Source organism: Anabrus simplex, chromosome 13 (genome assembly GCF_040414725.1).
Source record: "Anabrus simplex isolate iqAnaSimp1 chromosome 13, ASM4041472v1, whole genome shotgun sequence".
Classification (NCBI taxonomy): Eukaryota; Metazoa; Arthropoda; class Insecta; order Orthoptera; family Tettigoniidae; genus Anabrus; species Anabrus simplex.
In genome coordinates this window covers 85,827,267-85,846,831 of record NC_090277.1, presented here as the reverse complement: position 1 = coordinate 85,846,831, position 19,565 = coordinate 85,827,267, and the positions used below count along the sequence as shown (strand labels likewise).

Here is a 19,565-nt window from a genome sequence, read left to right as displayed (position 1 = left end):
TACACTTGCTACTGTACGTACTTACATCCGCAACGGTTGGCCTCTTCAGAGCACACTTCCTGCCCACCTGGCACCTTATCATCGTATGCAGCATCGTCTCACGACTCGTGCCGGAGTTGTATTACTAGAAGCAGGCACCATCTTCCGAGTGGTTATCCCACTTAGCCTACAGAAACAAGTTCTCGAATTATTACACCAAAGCCATTGGGGTATCTCCAGAACAAAACAACTCGCCCGTCAACACTGCTACTGGCCCGGTATTGATGCCGCCATCGAAAAGCTAATACGTCATTGTGAGCAATGTCAAACGAATCAGAACGCCCCGTCTTCTGATCTTGCTTCATGGCCTCCTGCTACTACTCCATGGGAAAGAGTTCACATCGATTTCGCAGGTCCTTTCCTCAATTCCATGTGGTTAATAGTCATCGATTCACTGTCAAACTTTCCATATGTCGTGGATATGCATTCGACTACTACAACCGAAGCTACCATTCGTGCTCTCCAGAAAATCTTTACTACAGAAGGTTTACCGCAAGTACTCATTTCAGACAACGGACCTCAATTTACAGCTACTGCTTTTCAGAACTTTTGTACACATAATGGCATTCGTCATATCCTAGCACCACCTTTTCACCCTCAATCTAATGGTGAAGCTGAACGCTTCGTACAAACATTTAAAAGAAGTATGAAGAAAGCTGTCTCTTCAGGCTTAACCAAAGACCAAGCCTTGCTCCAACTCTTAAACAACTACAGAACTCTACCAGGCGCTGATAATATCACTCCTGCACAGAAGCTCCATGGACGACCTCACAGAACTTTACTTTCTCTGTTACAGCCTCTCCCGGCCCAGCATAAGACCTCACCAACGAAGTTCTCCCTCAACGACAAGGTCTACACCAGGACATTCAAATCCAACCCACTCTGGATACCTGGAGTCATCTGCAGATCTTTGGGTCATCGTCTATACGAGATACAGACTACGGAGAAACGTATCTGCCGCCATCAAGATCAGATACGTCTGCGCTACCGCCCCTGTCCAGCTATTGATGCTATTGCTAAACCAGATAAATCTATTGCTGAACGAGCCTTAGATCATTTAATAACAATGGGTTCCTTTCAGGACGAGACAGCGCCACTCCGCCCAGTTCCAGCTCCGGACAATACAACAGAGAAATCAGCAGCTCCGCCCCAGCTTCGCAGTCGCCGCCAGCGCCGCCGCCGTTTCACGCCGTACCGGCGTATTTAGGAGGGGAGGGTGTTGTATGTCCGGCGCTCCCTTCTCGCTCCGCCAGCCAGCAGCACGCGCGCCTGTGTATCATTCTGCTAGCTTCGACGCGCAGCCCTCAGTGCGCGTGCCTGACCATCGAGTGTACTATAAATAGGAGCTCCCTGCCTGCTCACTTGCCCACTTGCCCGGTGTCCAGCTCCAGAATACACCCTACGTCGAGCACGGAGGCTACTCCTCTTGAAAATGTGCTTCGACCAGGTGGACTGAATTTCTGGCAGTACGAGGTTTCACCTCTGGTCACCGCTCCCTTACCTGTTTCCGCTGCCTATGTTCCGTAATTCTTTTACAAGCCATTTTCATTCCCTAATTTATGCAAGCTCCCTTAGTTTCGCTAGGTGAAATTTCTTCAATCAATTGAACTTGCTTTTTTAGGAATTCAGGCACTTCAACAAACAAGGACTCTCAAAGACATTTATGTTAGTGTGCCAGATAGTTCTCGACTATCAACGTGTCAATTCACAAAGACTATCTTTTCAAGATAGAAGTGTATATAAAGACTGTAAACCTGTACATATTGTATAAAGACAGACTTTTCTCAAGATTCAATATTCCTTTTTGCTTCAAAATAAATTTCAGTTATTTGTGTAAATATCATAAAGTGAAGCAATAAAAGTTGTGTTTGTAAATTTCAACCTTGGTTACAACACTTTTTGTTTCTGTTATATCTTGTATTAAGCCTGTGTGTCGCAGCATGTGCCCAATCCATGCGAGTTATCTTTCACAAAGTTGTCCAAGCAGAACACTTCCCGCAATCTGTCTAAGGAATCTTAAGCAGATGTCTCCAACACCAAATTTCAAATTTGTGAATACGACTAGTGAAACTAGTATTCAGCGTCCACGTTTCTCCATAGTATAATGCCACTGACAAAATGAATATCTTAAGAAATCGGTTCCTCGGCTCTAGGCTCAAGGCACTGTAGACCCTGCTCTTGCCATTCCAAGTCGCACCTTGATGTCTAGGTGACGGTAGCCGGCCTCAGATATTATTCTTTCCAAGTATCTAAAGGGAGATACCTGTTCGAGTGCCACACCATGAATGGAAATGTTGGCATCTTTCCATTGACTTACTTGAATTATTTTAATTAACTAAGTGACTATGGCACAACTGCACTTCAGAAGATGCTTTCCATGCTGCAACATCACGTTCGGAGCTGGCTATGTTGACCGCCAACCTCCGCTAGGAGAAGGCGCCGCAAGAAGAAGAAGAATTAAGTGACTTAACCAGTTGAAATCTCTGGCCGCGAATGGAATCCACAGCCCTCTGAATTGAAGGCTGATACACTGACCAATCAGCCAGGGAGCTGGACAAAGCTACCGGCACTGAACTAATTATTTAAAGAAATTGTTTCTCTGGTGATAGGTGTAGGAGCTTCCACGGCCCAGGCGGCAGTGAGTCAGCCTCTCACCGCTGCGTTCCGTGGTTCATATCCCAGTCACTCCACGTGAGATTTGCGCTGGCCAAAGTGGAGGCAGGGCAGGTTTTTCTCTGGTTATTCTAGTTGTCCGTCATATTTAATTCCAGCAACACACTCCAGTATCATTTCATTTCATTTCATTTCATCTGTCAGTCATTAATCGTCGCCTCAGAGAAGTCTGACAGTCTTCACCAGCTGGCACAGTTCCTATCCTCGCTTGTAGATGGGGACTTCATTTATTCCATTCCTCACCCAGTCATAATTATAGATTGAGATTTAGACCATCAATATGGACCTATAATGAAATTAATAAAATATGATTCCTGATTGGAAACTGGCTGTGGATATTTTCATAATAGGTGAAATGGAAGTGCTGTGTGAAATATCGTGTCTAGTACATATACGAATGTAAATGTAGAAAATGCTGCAGGTATTCTATCAACAACACTACATACTGTAGATATTCAAACCAAAAAAATGCATTTCTAGTTCTCCAAACCCAGATACGAAACAAAGTTAAAATTTTTTTTTTTAAATAGCGCAACAGCCCCTAAGGGCTGCGGCCTACCAACCGACCGCTGCTCAGCCCAAAGGCCTGCATATTACGAGGTGTCTTGTTGTCGGCATGACGAATCCTCCTGGCCGTTTTTCTTGGCTTTCTAGACTGGGGCCGCCGTCTCACGGTCAGATAGCTCCTCAGTTATAATCACGTAATCTGAGTGGACCTTGAACCAGCCCTCAGATCTGAGTAAAAATTCTTGGCCTGGCCGGGAATCAAGTGCAGGGTCTCCGGGTAAAAGGCAGGCAAGCTACCCCTACACCACGAGGCTGGCTGAAGTTAAAAACTAAAACTATGTAAAATACAGTACATAATCTACGGAACAACTATGTAAAATTTAAATAAACAACACTAATATGAGCAAACAAACACTAGTGTGTGTGGGTTTTTTTTTTAATTTTTTTTTTTTTTTTTACAGGTATGCTTTATTGTTTGGCAGACTGGAAAGCTTTAAAGTTACAGATCCTCCTACCAGTTGTGGTCACGATCCTCTTCACCTTTCTACTGGTGTTCCTGTGAAACAGAGTCTTGTTGAATTGATATTCTCAGCAGTTGGTGAAATCAAATTAAGGTTCCCGAACTGAGTTTTGATTGAGAATCATGTTGTACTGTTGTTCCGTCTTGCTTACTGCACCTCTTACGTCATTTACCTTCATTGTTCTAAGAATGGCAAGTAGGCTGGTCTTTAAGAAGAAAATATTAAGAACTTTCAGAGTGGGTGGTACTTTAGACATTCCTAGAAATATGAGAACATACCATATGCCTGATAATAGTGTAAAACTCTTGTACATGGATTATTTATCATATTGCCAGGCTAAGTGGCTTGGACGGTGAGGCACTGGCCTTCTGACTCCAACTTGGCAGTTCGATCCTGGTTCAGTCCGGTGGTATTTGAAGGTGCTCAAATACGTCAGCCTCATGTTGATAAATTTTAGTGATATGTAAAAGAACTCCCATGGAACACAATTCTGGCATCTGCAAAAACCACAGAAGTAGTTAGTGGGAAGTAAAAATAATATCATTATTATGTTGTATTTATCATATTGACGTCCTAGTTCTAATACCACGTATCAGATGACACTGAAAAATATTATGAAACGTATAAACATTTATGTCTCTATTCTGTTTAAATCCTTAAATACTTCAAATACGGAGCTTATTTTAACAAAGTTCTCACTTCTTTCCAGTCTAGCGTAGAATACAAGATGGTGAAATACCATTACTCAGACGTTGGGGTGAGTCCAGCCGGATAGTTAGTCCATTAACCTCCGCCTGGCTAAGACAGTGACACGCTGTACATTACTTTTAGGTTTCTTTTTCCCTTTTATTACTATTTTTTGTAGTACTCCCCTCATGATTATTATTATTATTATCTGTATATTAAAAGAGTTTACTAAAAACAGCTTTGCCAAATCCATCTCTCCGTTCTGCTGGACCGATTTGCGTCATTTTTGTTTTATTCTCTCCGGAATTACCTGCCGGTCAATCGTGAGACATTGTTAAGTCTCTGAGGTCAGCCAACTTTGAGTAATCATAAAATCAAATCATCAAATGATCACTCCAGTAATTGCAGGCTAAGGATTACCCTAACCCGCAATACATTCTGTACTTATCTGGTTGCTAAGCGACTAACACTTTCATTAATATTCTGATGTAGGTGATTTCCATGCTTAGTAATGTATTTGTATGCAGCCATCTTTGATTACTACCTGTGAAGCCAGAGAGTATATACTTCCTCTGGTCATGGAAGAATACTATTCCCTGCTAGATGTTCTTTGATTCTCTAACCTTTCCCAGCTTCTGAATAACTTACATGCTGCTGAGATAAAAAAGTCTACATACAAACAGACCCCATCATGACGTATGCCTTAGACATTATCTGGCAACGCCGATCCAAGCAGTGTTGCCGACTTATATTTTCAAGATCCCCTAAAATTCCGCCAAGAAATCCGATCTAAAAAAATAAGCAATAATAATAATAAAAGTAAATGTCTGCACTCACCTGATCTGTTAGTTTCACTGGGATTAACCCCCTGCCTGTGAGCCAGCGAGCTAAAACTTGTAGGTGTTTTAGTGCTGGGTGCAAACTAGGTGAATCCCCTACCTCAAGGGCCACACACAGAACAGGCCAGTTAATAAAACGGTCTTCCTTCATAGCATAAAATAAATGCTACTCTCTCACAGTTTCATTATCTGTCGTCATTTGTCAGCTAAGAGATAAGTACCCTTTCCCCACGCATTACAAATTTATAATACCATGATCTCATAACATCAAATCCAAATAACATGTTTTCCTCATGTGACTGCCAGCTCCTCTCAAGAAACACGGAATGGCTCGGAGACAGACTGGAGTACAAATTTTAAAAAACCTAAAATGGATAAAACACTAAATTCCGCTGTAATAACCTAGAATTCCGTCAAAAAATCCGCTGTCCGCTAAATGGTATATTTCTCTGCTGACGGTCTTCTAATTCCGCCAGATTTAGTGGAAAATCCGCTAAGTTGGCAACACTGTATCCAAGGATAACCTAGCTATTCTAGAAAGAGTGAAGGCCATGTATCTTAAAAAAGTTCTCTGCCTGGCAAATGGAGAGATTTTTACCAGACCACATGATGACGTCAGAATGGATGAATTCTGACTACGAACTGCGGCATACCTTAACGTGCTTCTTATTAAATGTTCATAAAATCATTGAAAAGGGCAGGAAAAACAACATGACTACGACAGTCACATCAAGACGAGTTATCTGACCTAATAATAGCAAATGCTGCGCAGCAGCACAGATCCTCTAGTTGTTGTTGTTGTTATTATTATTATTATTATTATTATTATTATTATTTCCCCTTTTTCAGCTCCTACCAGATCAGGGTGTTGATAGTATACTATCCCTCACTTTTAGGCTAATGTTACGATGGGGTCGCCACTCCCAAAGTTATTTTATAGTTAGCAATTATTCAGGCTGCCCTTTACGTGAGGAACATACACTGCTGATGAATAGTGTACTCATACTATTCCCTGAGTACTGAGCTGCCTCTTATGCAATCTTCACCGTTATGAAGTCCATTTTCTCTGCTGTGGATTGCGTTGAGGTCCTCACTCGTAACCCTCAGTTGGGACACTGACCAGAAGATACACACCGGGGCTTACATAAGCGGGGCTGCCTTCAAAGAGGGTCCCTATCTGCTACCTCTATTATTATTATTATTATCATCATCATTAAAGTTGTTTTGGAAACTATGTAGGAATTATTAATTGACATATTATGTTTACAATAAATTTTTTTTTGCTAGGGGTTTTACGTCGCACCGACACAGATAGGTCTTATGGCGACGATGGGATAGGAAAGGCCTAGGAGTTGGAAGGAAGCGCCGTGGCCTTAATTAAGGTACAGCCCCAGCATTTGCCTGGTGTGAAAATGGGAAACCATGGAAAACCATCTTCAGGGCTGCCGATAGTGGGATTCAAACCTACTATCTCCCGGATGCAAGCTCACAGCCAATCGCCTCTACGCGCACGGCCAACTCGCCCGGTTTTACAGTAATTATGATCTGTGCACTTAATACGAATCGAAATGATGCTCCTTGCTGCTATCTGATAAAATAAGTACAGTTAACTTAGGCGTATCCTTATTGTAACAATAGTATTATTGGATTTACGTCCCACTAACGACTTTTACGATTTTTGGAGGCGCCAAGGTGCCGGAATTTAGTCCGACAGGAGTTCTTTTATATGACAGTGAATCTACTGACATGAGGCTAATGTTTTTGAGCATCTTCAAATACCACCGGACTGAGAGTCAAAGTTGCGAAGTTGAGGTCAGAAGGTCAACGCCTCAACCATCTTGAGTCACTCAGCCCGCCGTATCCTAATTATCACAGGTTATCTGACACAGTAGATCTGGAGTCAAAATTAAATACTTGATACTTAGACGGGTTATTATTTCCTTTTCTACTTAGGTGCTAAGAGAAATTAAAACTGCCCGTAATTGCTGACATATCAAAAATGAATCAATGAAAATACAGGGGAAGACGTCTAAAACAGTGACTCAACAACTTTTCTCAAAACTATGCCTGAGCCTTGAACTACAAATTTAGAATTATAGGAATCGTTTTATTTACTGAACTGTACGACAACAGAGGAATATTTGAGTTTGACGAGCAGCAATAATCACTAACAACAACAGACCATCAATTGACTGTTTACAATTTGTTTACAATTTGTACAATTTGTTTACTGTTTACAATTTGTTTTACGTCGCACCGACACACATAGGTCTTATGGCGACAATGGGATAGGAAAGGTCTAGGAGTGGGAAGGAAGCGACTGTGGCCTTATTTAAGATACAGCCCCAGTATTTGCCTGGTGTGAAAATAGTAAACCACAGAAAACCATCTTCAGGGCTGCTAACAGTGGGGTTCGAAGCCGCTATCTCCCGGATGCATGCACACAGCCGCACGCGCCTAACCACACGGCCCACTCACCTGGTCATTAACTATTGTAACTATGCGTGAGTAAAAATGAATAACAAATTTACATGTTCCACTTTTCCGTCCGGAACCTGCTTGTTCAAAAGTCGTGTCACGTTTTCAATAAACATAGTATGAGCTGGATCATTTCCATTGCAGATAACATAGAATACCTGTTTGACGGCACTTCAGCTGGTATCAACAGCACACCTATGAGTAATATAACACTTATCTTCTTAATACAGTATATCATTGACAACAGATCAAGTTATGATGAAAGTCAATTCACAAATGGACTAATTTTTATCTACACACCCAGTTTATATATAGAAGACAAGAGATTACATCTCAAGACAATGATTTAAATTAAGTGTCAATAATATGTCACCAGAACACTGCCACATGTTAAATAGTTTATTCAAATATAGTGTTTTATTGTAACTTATGTTTTTACATCTTAATTTCCTCTGAACATGACTCTAAATTGGGTTAAAACATGTTTGCATGATGTAGATATATCATCTTTATAGGTGTATTATATTACAATATATTGAGTAGGAGGATTTTTTACATTTAAATTGATGTAATTGAAAATCTGTCAATACAGAATGAAATTTATACTGTGCGACCCTGTAGTGTATCAGCCATGTGGCTAATAACAGCTCTCTAGTTCTCATGGTAGTGAGCTTTCTATTTTAATGGCCCAAAAGTGCAAACTCCCACTTCTTGCTTCGCCGTGGTCTTCGTCTTTGCTTCTTGTAGTAAGCCTCCGTGTCGCAACGTGTGCCCAATCCAAGCAAGTTGTCTTTTACAAAGTTGCCCAAACAGTGCCCTTCCTTCATCAACTCAATTGAGCACCTCCGCATTTGTGACTCGATCTGCCCAAGGACTCTTAAGCAGGCGTCTCCAGTACCACATTTGAAATGCCTGAATACGGCTAGTCAAGCTGGCATTCAACATCCACGTTTCTCCACAGTATAACCCCAGCGATCAAACAAATATTTTAAGAAATAGTTTCCCCCAGCTCTAGGCTCAATGTTGTTCTTTCCACAAGCCGCACTTTGACATCTTGGTGACAGTAGCCATCCTCAGGTATTATTCTTCCCAAGTATGTAAAGGAAGATACCTTTTTGAGTGCCAGACTGTGAATGGATTTGTTGACATCTTTCCTTTGATTTACTTGAATTAATTTAATTAAGTAGCTGACTTAACCATTTGAAATCTCTGACCGGGAATCGAACCCAGAGCGCTCTGAATTGAAGGCCAGTATGTGACCAATCATCTTGGAGACTGTACAGTGCTACTGGTATTTTAATACTGTAATTATTTAAAGAAATTGTTTCTTTCGTGATAGGTGCGACGGAAGTGCTACACGAAATATTGTGTCTAGCACCTACACGAATGTAAACGTAGAAAGTGATGCATGTATCCTACCAACAACAATATAGATATTCAAACCAAAAAATGGAATATTATTTCTTATTTCCTCAAAACAAAGGTTGCGGTCATGATCCTTTCTACAGGTTATTTTATAGGTGTTCTTATGAACTGATATTCTTAATTGGTGAAATCAAATTAAGCTTCCCTACTTAGTTTTGTTTAAGAATCTAGTTGTACTGTTGTTCCGTCTTGCATGGTACGCCTCTTACATGATTTTCCTTTTTTCGATCTGTTGTTGTAGCTTCATTGCTCTAAGAATGGCAAGTAGGCTGGGCCAGAAAACATTAAGAAATTTCAGATTGGGTGGTTCTTTAGACCTTCCTAGAAATAAAAGAACATATGTCTGATAATAGTGTAAAGCTGTTGTACATTGATTATTTATCATATCTAATAACTAATATTTTTTGGGTTATTGTAGGTCAAGAAGTCTTCTATCAGTTGCCAGCAGATTGGACTTGGAACCTCCAGATTGGTGAAGTTTTAATTCTTAGGTGAGTACTTGTAAATTATATCTTATTAAAAATTAAGAAATTATAGGACGGTACTTTAGACTATCCTAGAAATAGAAGTACAGCCGAGACCAGTTATGACGATTCCAAAAGGACTCTTAATCATTATAGGTGATAGTCTACAAACCTTTTTTTTGTTGTTATTGTTGCTAAAAATGTCATATCTTTAGGATTGTTGTCTGCACATCGTTAATTAATAGAATAAAGGTAAAAATTAAAAAAACATAACGAAAATAAGAAGTGTATTTGCGAGATATGATGTTTGTGGACTGAGAGGAATTTTTCTTCTGGTGTTTACATGTCACAGAGGTGCCAACCTTTGAAGTGGATTATCAGTAATCACCCTCCAACAATCCAGAAAATTTTCCAGTCATGTTCTAAGCTTACTCTTCCCTTCTCAATAATGACATCCCCTTTGCCCTTCTCGACAGCAATCTATTTTAAAGTGTATCATATTACACAATAACATTTTCACACTATCTGTTAATTTGGAGATAAAACATTCCTTGTAGCTTGTTTCGCACCCAGCATCTGCTTTCTAGTGAAGGTTTTCTTGAAGCGTCCTTCCCCCCTGTGATCAGATTTCCGCCTTCTGAATGATAAGCGATTCCAGTGTAGTTTTGCTTAATGTAGGCCTCAATTCCATCTCATTATTTCTATCAACTGTCAAGTACACTTAATATTGCAAATACAACATTACTTAACGATTTGTAGCGGAGAAGAGCAGAGTAGAGCTCCTCTATTCACGATGATTTTCACACTGCATATGGGTAGCAAAAGGAAGTCTGACTCATTGGATGAATGGTCAGCGTTTTTTTGAGAACTTCAGTTCAGAGGGTACCGGGTTCGATTCCCGGCCGGGTCGGGGATTTTTATCGCCTCTGATTAATTCTTCTGACATGGGGACTGGGTGTTTGTGTTTGTCCCAACACTCTCCTCTTCATATTCAGACAACACACTACACTTCCAACCACCACAGAAACACACAATAGTGATTACATACCTCCATGTAGGGTTGACGTCAGGAAGGACATCCGGCCGTAAAACAGGGCCAAATCCACATGTGCAACACAGTTCGCACCCGCGGCCCCATAGGCGTGGGAAAAGCGGTAAATAAAAGATATGGGTGCAAAAGGAAGTGACAATAGGATAAGTATCGTTGCCAACTCACAAGCAATGAAACGAGGAGGGTTTAGTAGAAATGCTCGAAAAGATTGAACATTTTTCCTTCCTTTCTTTTTCTCTGTAGAATTTTTTCTTAACAATGTTAGCTTTTCTGTTATAATTGCTCTTTGGGCGTAATACCGTAATCGTGAGATAAAATTTGTAACGATTAGGGACAATCTGTAATAGTTGGCAGCTCTGCATGTCAGCAAAATATAAAATAATAAATGAGAAAAGAAATAGTGACAAATTAAATTGATCAATAACGTCACACACACAGTCTTGACTAATATATGAGATGTTCTCCCTGTCTTTTCAGATTGTAGAAATCGTTGAGTGTGATACACACAATTCCCTGGCAATGCTGACGTTCGTTATTTATTTACCATAAACCTTTACAGTATCTATGGAAGGTCAAGGGAAAAGGACGGGCCCCCCTACACGTAGTGCCCCCTGACCTTTTTATAATAATCACCTAAATCGTACACTAAAACATCATATTCACTGTTTACAGGTAAAGTAGCAAAGTATAATTTATACACATTCCTCATTCACATGTTCTTTCACTCCCTGGTTCATTCTCCCAACTATTCACATAGATTTTCTTACCTCACGAGCTTCGTAACATAACATTAATTTAACTATATTTACATTTTTACATTTAATTTTGGCGGAGAGGTCATTCCAAAGCCGCACTGAACGGGCAAAGAAACCTAGTTTGTAGGACTCATTTCATGCAATAATGTCACACCCCTTTGGCCTGCAGACGGAGCTGGAGGATAAGGAGAGTCTGGTGAAAGGTGAGCGGCTCACGTGAGGGACTTGTGTAAGAAGGTGACGTTGCTTTGTTTACACAACGAGGCGATTGATGGGAGCTGTTCTTGTTAATCGTTCAGAACAACATTGGATTCCTTCTAGTTTGTGAATGTTAGCTGTAATGGTACGGTACCATATTGGTAGACTATACGTTAGTGTCGGCTATGGCATTCGACTTGCACTCACGGAGACTTTTGTGCCTAAAACCGAGCACCCTGGCAGCTGTGCATCTCACTTCCTTAATGTTATATATACATTCTATTGTGTTTCAAGACCTACTTAACCTAATGTATTTACATTTGCCAGCATTAATGTCAAGACCGTTGAGGTAACACCACACTGCTGTAGTGTCCTACTCCGACTAACTTCAGACAGTCACCTGCACGTTGCATATCCCTGCACATTACTGTATCATCAGCATACTGGGCTATGGTGGAGGTCACACACATAGGTAAATCAGAGATGAATTCATTAAATAATAAAGTTCCGAAGACGGTGCCTTGACATACTCCTGAGGTTACTTTAACGGTCGAAGATCGAACTCCATCAAACACAACATGGTGAGTTCGACCCTCAAGAAATGACCAGTACACTTCCCCTGATATCAATGTCTTAAATTTAACAAAAGTCATTCGTGCTGGGTTTGGTCAAAAGCCACACAGTCACCTGAACAATTTTAGATTTCTCCAGAGAGAACTGCCTTTGTTAATAAAGTACCGTATTTACGCGAATAATACCCGCACATGTAAAAAAAAAATTGGGGCACGAAATTGGGGTGTAGCTTTTATTTGTGTCAGTGTTGGCTTTTTTTTTCTCTTCAAAATCAGCCTTCCTAAATTCAGGGTGTGGGATTATTCAGTGGCGGGTATTATTCGCGTAAATACGGTGGCGGGGATTATTCGCGTAAATACCCGTATTTATGTGAATAATACCCGCACTTTAAAAAAAAATTGAGGCACGAAATTGGGATGCAGTTTTTTGCATCAAAGTTGGCATTTCTCTTTTTCAAAATAAGCCTACCTAAAGTTAGGGTGTGGGGATTATTCGCGTAAATACGGTATTACAGGATCTTTTACTTAGCAGATTACATTCCTGGAAGTATTCCCAGTTGCACCATACATTTATATACATGGGATGTGAGAGACACAGACTGATGGTTGTCAATGAACGGTTTGTCCTCTTTCTCGAAAATCAGAACTACATCAGCACTCTTCCAATCTTGAGGCAGTGATTCACAGTGAAGTTTGCAGAGAGATGCTGCCGTTGAGTCAGCACAGTCACGGAGTATACAGCTGGGTATTTCGTCAAGGCCACTCGTCGCATGAGGTCGAATCCTCTTCAAACTTCCGAGAAGTAGAGGCTGGAGAGAGGGAGGGGCATTATATACATGTCCCCAGCTGATTGTATCTGGGGGAAATTCTGTTTACATTTTTCACTGAAGGCTGAGGCAGTCTGCGGGCGTGAAGATGGATTTCCCGTTAGCGTGAAAGGAGCTTGGTGCAGCGCTGCCACAGTTCCTTCTTAGTAGTTTACACTTTATTTATAAGCTATAAGTTTCATTTTTGTTGCGTATTGATGTGCAATTGACAAGAGGGTTCACCTTTTCATTGTATTGACGAGCAATGCTTACCTTGACTATTTAACAGACAGATGAATTTGAAATCTACAATCTACTGAAAACAAGAGTTTGAAAATAAGCTTTACATTGTTGTCAGCAATCCGCAAACACATAACAAAAAAGCATTGGACGTTACAATAATATATAAGTAATAATAATAATAACGTAAATGTTTCCACCTTTTCAATACAATATATTCACAAAATTACAAAATTATACGGTACTAGTTTCGACCCATCTAGGGGTCATCATCAGCCGTATTTTGTAATTTTGTGAATATATTGTATTGAAAAGGTGGAAACATTTACGTTATTATTATTATTACTTATATATTATTCTCAGTTCAATACGGACCAAAAACATGAAATTCATAACCATCATTGGACGTTACAGTCGACATATTTCTCTGAAAATGTGAAAAAAATACGCTGTTTTATAAGATGTGTCATACTTAGCGATTTTTAAGAATACAGTGCTTATATAGGATTTAGACAGGACCGTTAGATTTTGCCATTATATACAATAAGTCCTTAAAAGCGATGTCGCAGTAAATGGTTTCGACTGTACTTGAATCTATTAATCGGCTGATGATGACCCAGAATGGTGGCCGAAACCGGTACTGCTTTTAATCTAATAAGAATGTAACACTACATTTCTTATTTACTTGTATTGAATAGGTTGAACCATTTTATTTCTTATTTCAATTTAATTGTGTACTTAAATCCTCTGTACAGAGTGAAAAAGTCATATCTGAGAGGCCTAACTAATATTTCTTGGGTTATAGGTCAGCAAGTCTTCTCTCATTTGCCAACAGAACGGACTTGGAACCTCCAGATTGGTGAAGTTTGAAAATTATGGTGAGTACTTGTTCATTGTATTTTAATAAATTGGCTGTTAACGGCCTGTGATTCTTCTAACAGTGCTTGGTTGTTATTGATGTTTGCAGTTCATCAGAAGTTACGGAAAGCTATAATGTTGACTTTTCATGTCACAAATATATCTTGAAGACCGGTGATATGTAGAAAACTGGCTCATTAACATAGTCATCATTATTAAACCTTCCAAGATATTTTGGATACAAAAAATTTTCTTAGAGAACTGGAGAGTTTATCATAAGACAGGAGAGATTCAGTAGGAGCGGGAGTAGGCATGCTGGTGAAAGAAGAATTTGTAAGCTACAAAAAGTTTTGAATGAGAAACATGAAATTCTAGATGTAAAGCTGATCTATAGACAACTTGATGCTTTTGTGGTGATGCTGATGCAGAGTTATTTGATAAAATAATCAGCTTTATGGGGAACAATACAGAAAGGGACTGGTTTGTCTCGGATGATCTCAAATGTTATCTGGGAAAGTATTGCGAATGACGGAACGCATGGCCAACAAATCGTAGCCAAGTTAATCTGCGAAGCACAGAAAGCAGAAATATTTGGTCAGCAGTGTGTAAAGGTAATGGGATGTAAAGATATCTAATATCCAGGTATAGGAAGTAGATTTCTGTATGATAACAAAGATATTTACAAAAAATTATAAAATTAAAAAACCAGAAAAGCAGCTGAAATTGATAAGGTTTCTGGTGATATACTAAAAGCAAGGGCTGCCACATTGTACAAAGTGTAATGTTTGCATATGTATTATAAATAAAACATCACAGTTTAAAAGTACATCCACAAATTGTCCTTTTAACAAACATTGCTAAAGCTGCAGAAGAAAGTTTCGAATATATATCCGGTAGTGGAGGTATCGCCTCTTGTGGCTTGCAATGGAAGAAGACGGTGTAGGTGGTGCCCAAGTATTTCCTTTAAGGGCTACAAGGGCTACTTTCTTCATAATTCAGGGTTTCTGTTAGAAAACCAGACCGAGCGCACAGTGTTTTTACTCTGCGCTCCAACAGCTGCCTCAGCCCAACTTACGTCGCGTGTGGCCGCTCGCCTTGCTTTAATCCTGTTTGCAGTCTTAAATGAAATATTAACCTTATAAACGATGCTGGAAGCATCATCCTTCGTAATGAGGGACTTCACAGACACCATTATGACTTTCTGCACACCAGTAGCGAGAGTTATGACTTTTCACACGACATTAAGATGAAGTCAGGCCTCACTCGAAAAGAACACAAGCTCACTCTTGTGGCTGCAGGTTTAAAACAATGAGCCCATGTAAACTTGTACGGTTTGATATGTAACAGCTTTTTAGCTCTGTTTCAGAAGAAACCGAAACCCCCTCTTGTTGTGCTAATTTTGCGAGTGATTCCTTCGGTGACCGTTCAAGATTCACACCATTGTCATCCAGCTTTTCCTCTGTTAAAACTGTTCGTGTGAGGGCATTTTTTTATTGAGCACTGAGCCAGTAGTTTCAAATTTATGTACAATTACATGAATCTGTGCTCATGAAGGTGGCACTTCACCAGGAAATTGCTGAACAAATGCATCGCGTACCCGTCGAGCCGACTTGTAGTTAAAATAACTTTTACATATGAAAATACGGTGTTGCAATGATAACTGTCTCACCATGTTAACAGCTGAGATTGAGACTGGCTACTGATGCTAGATCAAACATGTGCACACTCCTTACAAGGTCAACAACTACGCGCACGCCTTCCGTACAGCTGCTTAGGTCTCGGAGAGTAGAAATGCCGCTGAACGGTCTGCGTTTACAAGGGAGACCCTGTATTGTTACGGATATGCAACCTTTGCAAAAGATAATTTTAAAGAAGGATGTCATGGTTCCCCTTGTGCCAACCATGCATCCGATAAAGTCAGTCCTCCTGCTTTTATGTCTCTCAAAGCAAGGGGGGGACAGTCAGATTGTGCACTCTTTTTTTTTTTTCTCTTAGTGCAGTTTCATAGGTTGGTTGGCGTCAGATTCGAATATGGTAGTTGGATCGATAATGTCTTGATGTCTGTATAATGCGTACTTCTTTTATCAGATAGACCCTGGAGCTCCTCATGAACAATATACCCAACGTCTTAAGCCCTGTTGCAGTCGGTGATCAGATTTGGTAATGTCTACTGTATTTACAAAAAATAATTTTAATCCCACCTAATCAATACATTAATTAGCATTAACTCATTCAAAAGTTTTTGGACTAGTTTCAATCATTGTAGGCCTAATGATCATCTTCAGTAAATCGAAATAAGATAAAGAAAAACACAACCAAGAATGAAAAACATAACGGTGGAATGTCTGTTTAAAGAAGTCAAATGGGACTGTGAAGGTCCTGTAAAGAAGAATACAATGAGCAAGAGATATATGTTGCCTTAACATTTTTATGTCTAATGAAAATAAAGCGACAACCTCACTTTAACTTAAAATAGTCTGCTGAACATCTAGACTGTTGTGCCCAGGCACGTAAAATTGCGTGTCGGATTGACACGGGTCAATTGTTCAAGGCTTCTGTATGTAGCTGTAGTCTTCTGTTTATATCTAAGGTTGTAATGGCATCCAAATTAGTGCTGAACGAGGAAATGTTAAGTCTTAAAGGGATATCCTAGTTGTTGAGTGTCAATCAACCCGCTGAATGATGTGTGTGTAGGATATCTAAAAAGAGACGAAATGACTGTGACTTAGAAAAACTGAATCTAAAAAGAGACGAAATGACCATGACTTAGAAAGGCTGTAGAAAGATGGATTCAGAAAAGAAAAATATGAGCGATGATTTCAAGTAACATAAAATGGTTAGGTGTCTTAACTGAAGATGTAAGTGGCAGATAGCTTTCTGTAGGAATATTTTCAAGTGATTGATTGCGAAACCAGTTCTGGGAAGCCAAATGATGTTATTTTTCTCATACAATGATGCAGTATAATTTGATAGGATGAGTCTCATGTTGAACAATCCTGTTATCATCATTTGATCACTCAACAAATGATAATGAAAGCACTGTTTTAGGATATCACAGGTCTGTCCAAATCATAATTTTGAAACGAAAGGAGCTACCTCTGGAATATAGATATATTCCTGGGTCTCTGAGAAACTGGTTTAATTCCTTGTAGTAAAAAAAAAAAAACTTATTTAAAAGTAATGTTTAAAGCATTGGTTTTTTTTCATTTCGCCAATTTTTTTTGTCATTAGCCCTGTAAATAATAAGGAATTAAGCTTTAAGAAAATTTGATTTGGAAACAGAATAATTTTAAATTGAGTTTCTGTAGTTAAAACTTGGTTGGAAGAATAACTTGAGAAATCTCTTTCTCTGCTTTATGCTGACTGGTTTCAGACTTTTTTTCAGTTTCTTTTTCCTTCCAGTCCTTCAAGTTCTCTTGATTTATTTGTTTGTTACAATGGTATGTGTAACATTTCCTTATGTTCCTACATTGTAACAAAGGTATTCAAGAGAATTTTATCATTTTGAAGCAAGTATGGACAACCTTCTTGAAGGAGTGTGTATATGTAGACTGTTAACTGTGGACTGCTTTGGTACAAAAGTACATTTGTTATATTCGTTCCTCAAGGAAGTACGAACAAAGTCTTTGGCTAATATATTTATTTTTTCTCTCATTTAGCTCTTTGGTTAGAATGTATATTATTTTACAGATGATATTGCCTTGATCTTGTCTCAAGGATTGAGGTTTATTATTTTTTTAAAACTTTTAGCGGAGCTTTAATAAAAGTAGGAAAGTTCACAATATGAAGATAAAGTTTGAATTCAAGAGGACAAATTGGGTGAAATATTTGTTTATAAGGTGGAAGTAAGGATTGGAGTAATTTATCAAGGAAAATGTTAAATGAAAAGCCTAGGTAAACAGTTGATAGGGAATCTGCCACCTGGGCAACAGCCCTAAATGCAGATCATTGATGGATGATTGATTTCTTTTTGGTTTTGAAGTGGTCAACATAATTCAGTTGTAGGTGTAAACTTATCGTGGTCAACAATGTCGCTGGTTTTGATCTTCAGGTGTGACTTGTTTCGCTGTAGTCCACCTTGTGCCCATGGAGATAAGCTTTTTAAAATTGCAAAATTATCAAGGCGACTGGATGATTTTAAGTTTATTAAATGCTTGCAAAAATTAAACAGGAAATAGCGGATGCTTTGCTGAACATTTTGAGATAGGAAACCTAAGGTCTGAAGAGAAAGGGGTTGAATATGTCCATCACCATGTTCTGGATTATTTACAGTGACGTTTTACATTTTTTAGCTGTAAATTATATCCATTGGTCAGAAAATTGGGTGTTCACTAAAACAGTAATAACATTAAGTAAAATGCTTGTCACTTGCCTAACTGCACTGTTGGCTTGTAGAGGTATCATGTTTTAGAATTGAATCTGTAGAGTTCATGATTGCATTGATTGATCAAAATAAATTAATCTGTATGAATACTCAGTACTTTACTGTACTTCTTTTGAACGTAGTACATACACAGTGACCAAGCGAGTTGGCCGTTCATTTATGGGCATGCAGCTGTGAGATACTGGGTTCGGACCCCACTGATGGTTTACCGGTTTTCCCCACTTTGATACCAGGCAAATTCTGGAACTGTACCTTAATTAGGGCCGTTTCCTATCCCAACGTCGCCATAAAACCTATCGGTGTTGGTGCGATGTAAGGCAACTTGCAAAAAAGAAAGACATGGGGTTCGTTACCCGGATTGTATTTGCCTGCGATTTGAAAGGGTACGCAGGTATCTTTTGGGTGAATATTGTGCTTGCCTTGAAGTTGGTAGCCATCGTTTTATTGTGAGGTGCAAAGTTATCCATAAACACAGGTTTGCCAGTGATGTAGTTATGTAAAAGCTAGATGTAAATAAAATAACACATTTAAGCTGGTTCCTCAGATACGACATTCCTATCTCAAAATGTTTGGTAGAGCATGTCATATTTCCTGTTTAATTTTTGCAGGCTTGTACTGAAAAAAAAAAAAAAAAAAAAAAAAAAAAAAGTGTATTTATATTGGGTATGATGTCAAAGTGACTCCCTACTAAGGCACATGTGGCCAGTGCATGTAGGATATTAGAATTTCATGTGTTGTTGTTTGAGTTATCAGTCCATAGACTGGTTTGATGCAGCTAAACACATCAAACTACGGAATAACTACCTACGTGGAGCAATAAGCACGTACCGGAATTCCGCTGTACGTGATTAAGTACCATATTGCCTCTACGCTTTTGAGAATTCAGCAATGTTTTGCACGCCTCCATGCCATCCTATCCTGTGCTAACCTTTTTCATTTCTATGTAACTACTGCATCCTATATCTGCTCTAATCTGCTTGTCATATTCATACCTTGGCCTACCCCTACCGTTCTTACCACCTACACTTCCTTCAAAAACCAACTGCACAAGTCCTGGATGTCTTAAGA

General features: G+C 39.4%; 1 long non-coding RNA gene across 1 annotated transcript in view; it reads left to right on the top strand.

The window, feature by feature from the left end:
• The window catches only part of LOC136884986 (uncharacterized), a 38,941-nt gene that overhangs the window by 14,479 nt on the left and 4,897 nt on the right, over positions 1-19,565 (top strand). The window contains exons 2-3 of the long non-coding RNA XR_010861446.2: positions 9,588-9,660; positions 14,061-14,133. This is a non-coding gene — a long non-coding RNA (uncharacterized lncRNA). The remainder of the gene's footprint in view (positions 1-9,587; positions 9,661-14,060; positions 14,134-19,565) is intronic.